The 6,493-nt window shown below is 41.2% G+C and overlaps 1 pseudogene; it reads right to left on the bottom strand.

The window, feature by feature from the left end:
- Positions 1-4,079: 4,079 nt before the first annotated feature.
- On the bottom strand, positions 4,080-4,197 carry LOC126156210 (5S ribosomal RNA; annotated as a pseudogene).
- Between the last annotated feature and the right edge of the window lie 2,296 nt (positions 4,198-6,493).

Raw genomic sequence — 6,493 nt, 5'->3', positions numbered from 1 at the left:
GGGATTGACGGACGACATCGAAAGGGTGCAAAAAAGGGCAGCTCGTTTTGTATTATCACGTAATAGGGGAGAGAGTGTGGCAGATATGATACGCGAGTTGGGATGGAAGTCATTAAAGCAAAGACGTTTTTCGTCGCGGTGAGATCTATTTACGAACTTTCAGGCACCAACTCTCTCTTCCGAATGCGAAAATATTTTGTTGAGCCCAACCTTCATAGGTAGGAATGATCATCAAAATAAAATAAGAGAAATCAGAGCTAGAACAGAAAGGTTTAGGTGTTCGTTTTTCCCACGCGCTGTTCGGGAGTGGAATGGGAGAGAGATAGTATGATAGTGGTTCGATGAACCCTCTGCCAAGAACTTAAATGTGAATTGCAGAGTAATCATGTTGATGTAGATGATGGCTGAGATCACCTTCGTAAAAGAGTGACAAAACACGCTTCTGACAAACAGGCATAAATAACTGTTTAAACAATATTTAATGACAATCTCTTGTCAATTATCATGAATGCATATGGCCAAGAATACTGGCTTATTTATTTATGAACAGACTTTTATTTATACTTATTGAAAATGGGGTGAGTGTGACCACATGTTTATAATATATGTTTACCGTTGTAATATATTAAAAACGGTCTATTTTTGGTGAAGACGGTTTTCTGCCGATATTTAATGACCATCTGTGCTCATTTATCGTGAACATACTTGCAATGTAATACTGGCTTATCTACTTATATACAGAGCTTTATTATACTTATTGTAAATGGTCTGTCCAATGTTCATAACATTTCTTTACTTGAATGTAGTTGTAATATATTAGATTAGTATGGGTAGTGGTCATGTTTTTTAAATGATGTTGTTTATTTATTTATTTACCGTATGGCATCTACAAAGTAAGATTGCATACATACTAATAATTAATATAATAAACGAATGACAAATATATTATTAAATGATTGGTTGCAAACAATAATATGTTAAAGATTAGGGAGACAGCCACTGCAGCTATTACAAGTCCAGACATACGCAGGCCATCCACTGTACAGCACGTGGAGTAGCATTCTTCATATCTCTCCATTCTGCTTCAGACCTCCTCGCAGGACCTTCGAAGATCAGGTGAGAGATTGTTTGTTCTTCTGCACCACAGTTGCATCGTGGGTCATCAGTGAGTTTACATTTGTGGAGAATGGACTTAAAGCTGTCGTTGTTAGTCCTCACACAATTAAGTCTGCACCAAGTTCTTCTGGGCATTTGCATTCGTTCCACCGGTATCAGAATCAGTGATGAGAGGATGGTGATTATTCAACGACCAGTATTGCCTCCATTCCCTTGCTATGCCGTACCTTTCTGGGTATTTGAGGACTTCGTCTTCCCATATAAGTTTCCTGGATTTTAGGCGGGTAGCTGGTAGATGGTACAAAATATTTCGGATAGGTATATTTTCAGAGGCAGAGGGGTCATTAATTTTCTTCCATTATCGGATAGCTGCTTGTTGCCTTCTGAGGGAGGGAGGAGATATATTGAAAAGGGCATGAAGCCAGGGAACTGATGTTGATTGCAGAGTTTCCTGAGACAATCCTCATTGTGGAATTAAGCTGGGCATCTATTTCCTTCGTGTGTGTACTCTTGTACCAGACTGAGGCGCAGTATTCTGCCACCGAGTAAACAAGAGATTGTGTTGCGATGCGTTGGGTGTTAGTTTGAGCTCCCCAAGAGGTTCCAGTCAGCTTTCTTAATATGTTATTTCGATTTTTTATCTTTTGACTGGTTATTTCTAGGTGTTTATTTATAGGTTAGTGTCCGGTCAAGAGTGATTGCTAGTTATTTTGGATGGCTGCTGTGAATAATCGCTCATTGCAGAATGTTACTTGTAACTCTCGTCTTGCCTCATGATTGTTCAGCTGGAATAGGCTCACCTCAGTTTTATTTTGATTTGCGCAGAGCCTCCATTTCGTATAATACTGGTTAAGAAGTTGAAGGTCCGTTGACATAGTAGCTCCCCCTCTTCGAATGTCTTACTCTGAGTGGCTATTGCATAGCAGAATTTTTGCGATTTAGTTGCTGGCATGTCACTCGTATATAGGTTGAAGGGGAGCCAATACTGATCAGTGTGGGAGCCCATTGTTTATTGAGTAGGATTTACTCGTAGATAGACGTACGTTCACTCTGAAGTAGCGATTTTTCAACAAGTTTTCCAGAAGCCTTTTTGTCTTGCGGCAAGAATTTCTCTCACAGTCAATAAAATCTACAGAGGAAAATGAAAATGATGTTGTAAATATTTAAAATGGTATATTTTTGGTGGGGATGGTCTCCAGCCAATGGAAAAGCAGACAGTAACGGGACGCTATAGGAGTCAACTGGAGACCGTGAATCTTCAAATGAAGAGCTCAGGGGAGCGATTCTGGACACTTCTACGTCTACACTTGAAGGAGGCAGACCTGCCTGCGATAACGAGTGGTACTGGATAGTGTAGATGATTTTGAACGGCGAATGGCTCCTACCATACTTTCACTTCTGAAGGTACTTTACCTTTAGAGAGGTCAGAATGTGCTCCAGTGCAAGACTCTAACTGTTTCCACTTGCATTAAGAAAGTGTGGATAGCCAGAGTACGAGTTTCTACTCACTATCTCGCATGAGTTAATTTGTAAATCATCATTTTGAACTGTTTTGAGCTGGTGAATAGTTCGTGCACTGCAGTCTTTGATGACTATATAGTTTTGGGATTTTGGTACCATTTTTGTAATGCTTTCAGTGTAACCTTGCTGCATTTCGTAAGGGTATTTTCTGTCTGTATTTAAATTGAGCATGTTCGAACTGTGGTAGGGAAGGCGAATGGTCGACTTCGATTTATTGGGAGAATTTTAGGGAAGTGTGGTTCACCTGTAAACGAGACTGCATGTAGGGCGCTGCTGCGACCTGTTCTTGAGTACTTCTCGAATGTTTGGTATCCGTATCAGTTCGGATTGAAGGAAGACACTGAAGCAATTCAGAGGCGGGAAGCTGGAATTGTTACCTGTGTGTTCGAACAACACGTATATCTTACGAAGATACTTCCGGACTGTGCTATTAACTGAATATAGATATATCAATATTTCTTCCAAACATATCGATAAATGTCGGCGACAGTTTCTTTCCTGAAATATCGATAACGAAATGACAATATCTGGTGCCGATATTTCTATATTGTATTATTTTTCCCTGTCATTTGTAAATATTAAAATTGTTCTTTGAAGTTGTAGTAAAACGTAATTTTAGTTTCACTATGTGAAGGAGTCTCTACTTTTTGAGCTTTCATCACGTCCAGTTCTATCGGCGGAACCAAGAACGCACCGGGCGGGCGAGGGGGGGGGGCGGAATTGGGGTCAATAGAATAACAATTTTGAATGCAGTAGGTGTCCAGCTTCTTAACATCGGGATTCTTCAAAAACATTTACTGAAAATGATGAACATAAATCTAAAAGACATGAGTGGTCTTTGCGGTGGCATAGGCGCGTGCAGGGGGGGGGGGGGGGGGCTATATGATGACATAATGGATGCTTGTCACTGCTAACAGGAAATGCAACGTTTGCTTCACCACACATTTTTGACACTACGACTGCTAGGCCGCTGGCGTTTGCGGAAATGAAAAACGATATGTGACGATACCGTACGACGGACGCGTCGGACATCTTGCATTGTGCAGCTTACATCCATTTAAGATCGTTAGCAAAGTGGTTATCTTCAAGCGTTAACGTACAGTCGTGGACAAAACGAGCTGCTACACAGCATAACAGGCTAGGCGACGAAGTGCTACCAACATACTATGCACAGGCCTGAAATTGAAAAACTATCCGAACTCCAATGATTGGCACATAAGAAATCTAAACTAAACTCCTCCCGAACAGGCCATGAAGTCCCAAAGGTACCCACTGCCCGCCGTGTGATCCTCAGCACACAGGCGTCACTGGATGCGGATATGGAGGGGCATATAGTCAGCACACCGCTCTCCCAGCCGTATGTCAGTTTCAGAGAGCGGAGCCATTACTTCTCAATCAAGTAGTCCCTCAGTTTGCCTCACAAGGGCTGAGTGCACCCCGTTTGCCAACAGCGCTTGGCAGACCGGATGGTCGCCCATCCTAATGCTAGCCCAGCCCGACAGCGCTTAACTTCGGTGATCTAACGGGAACTAGTGTTACCACTGCGGCGAGGCTATTGGAATTGTCACATAAGCGGTGACATAAAGGTAGGAAACTCATGTTTTTGTGTCGAGAAAGCTCTATGCAACAGAAACTGCAGGTCATTTTGTCATTTTAATTGCGAAATTGCCGGTTTATTCATGTTTGGGGTAATAATAGAGGTCTATTTGCCTGGGTTGTCTGCTAGCGTAGTGAAAGTTGTTTGCTACTGCAAGAGAGGTCTGTTTTTTTTTCGGCTCTAATCTCGATGGAGGCAGATAGACTATCAGTAAAGTAATTTTCGGAAATTTTCGCACCCCCAATAAAATTTATTGCTACCTTTATTCTGTACTGGCGCCCTTTGGATGTCAATATGAAATTCTTGTAGAATTTCTTACTTGTTACTGCCTACTTTTTCCGCTTCTGTTAGCAACTGAATTGACTTAAGTATGGCACTGAATGATTTTTAACTAAAATTTCGTTATCAGTCTTCACACATTGCTAAACTTGCGCAATTTCATGGTAGGTCAGGAACGGTAATCCAGTATGACTGGTGTCAACGTTTACACGGACCGTTTCACAGCCGAACGCGCATAATATTTTGCTAATTCGTAAGGATCTGGGGTACTTTGTCTTACTAAAACAGTTATGTTACCTCGGTAAGAATTGATTCTTATTAGTACAGTTCATACTAATTAACGTCTCTTCTTTCATCTATATCTTATATTTACGTGTTGTGTTTAACACTCTAATCAGCATTAATATAGTCTTACACATGATTGAAAACAATCTGACAAAGTTCGGTAGTTTATCAATTTCACGCATGTGCATAGTATGTTGGTAGCACTTCGTCTCCTTGCCTGTTGTGCTGTGTAGCAGACTTTAAAGCTGTGTGGATCAGCCACTTAGAAAAGGCGAGGGGTCTCGCTCGTTTTGTCCACGACTGTACATCGCTTTTCTGTCAATTGTTCCTGTAAGGGGGATAAACTGTACTTAAATATACAGCTATAAAATCGGCTGTATATTTACACCGTGCAGACGATATTATTATAGGCCCGTACGTCGATACTTGTTCCGTCGATATATCGATACTCCTCCCCTGTATATCGCGGGCGATAATGAAATTATTTCAAATATCGTTATATGGGATATCTGATATTTTTAAAAATATCAGCAGTCCAACTTCGGGAACTCCAATTAGAATCCCTGCAGGATAGGTGACGTTCTTTTCGAGAAACACTATTGAGAAAATTTAGAGAACCGGCATTTGAAGCTGACTGCTGAACGATTCTACTGCCACCAACACATATTGCGCATAAGGACCACGAAGATAAGATACCAGGGCTCATATGGAGGCATATAGACAGTCGTTTGTCCCTCGCTCTCTTTGCGAGTGGAACAAGAAAGGACATGATTAGTAATGGTACAGGGTACCCTCCGCCACGCATCGTACGGTGGCTACCGTATTATTTATGTAGATGTAGATGTAGACTTGTGTTTTGCACAATACCAGTGAAAGCAGCTGAGTATTAACCTGAAGGTATTACATCTTATATAGGAGTATATTTATTACAATATTCGAGGCTTTTCTAATGAGTACCATAAGTCGGCCATCATATGTTTTCTTCTTTTGTTAACTTCTTAGTGTCGGCAGACGTGCTACATCCAAGTAATGGCCTATACCAGCAACTCTATGTATTGTATGTCCAATCTTCAGTCTCCCTCTAACAAAATCAACTAGATAATCAAGCCTCACCGTTAAGTGTTACGTATTTTTAGCTTCTCACAAGAGACCTCGCTGTAGCACTCGTCACGAACTCAGCGTTTCGTTGCGACTGCTATGGTGTATCTCTCCGAGTAATTCTGCCGTGTCCAGGACTCGTCATCTATGCACAATAACTGAAAGTTTCGTTCAGCTGAACCTTACCTGTTGTAATCAGTATTTAGTTTCCATCTACAATCGAAGAGAGGCGCGGAAAAACGGTCTAATCGTAAAGTGTAAATGTGTAGAGATACGATTTGCCATCTGTTGGTGGGTACGGGTACTATCAAAATTGATATTGGCCTCACCCCTAAGTGACATTTAGAGGTGAGAAAATGACAATTTTGATAATTCCCGTACCCAGCGACAGATGGAAACACTCTTTACATTTTTAGCTAGTTTTTCCTCGCATGGTTTCAATTCTAACCCCTCCACGCATCCTCTATTACTGAACCGGTGATTTCGTGACGAAGAATGGTACCAAAATCCCAAAACTATATAGTCATTAAAGTTGTACCATAATATTGTTATCTCACCAATTCGACTCAAAGCCCTTAGTTAGCTCCTGTTGAAATC

The sequence above is a fragment of the Schistocerca cancellata genome, unplaced genomic scaffold (genome assembly GCF_023864275.1).
Source record: "Schistocerca cancellata isolate TAMUIC-IGC-003103 unplaced genomic scaffold, iqSchCanc2.1 HiC_scaffold_1106, whole genome shotgun sequence".
Taxonomy (NCBI): Eukaryota; Metazoa; Arthropoda; class Insecta; order Orthoptera; family Acrididae; genus Schistocerca; species Schistocerca cancellata.
The sequence above is the reverse complement of the archived record's forward strand: the minus strand, read 5'-3'. Positions and strand labels throughout refer to the sequence as shown.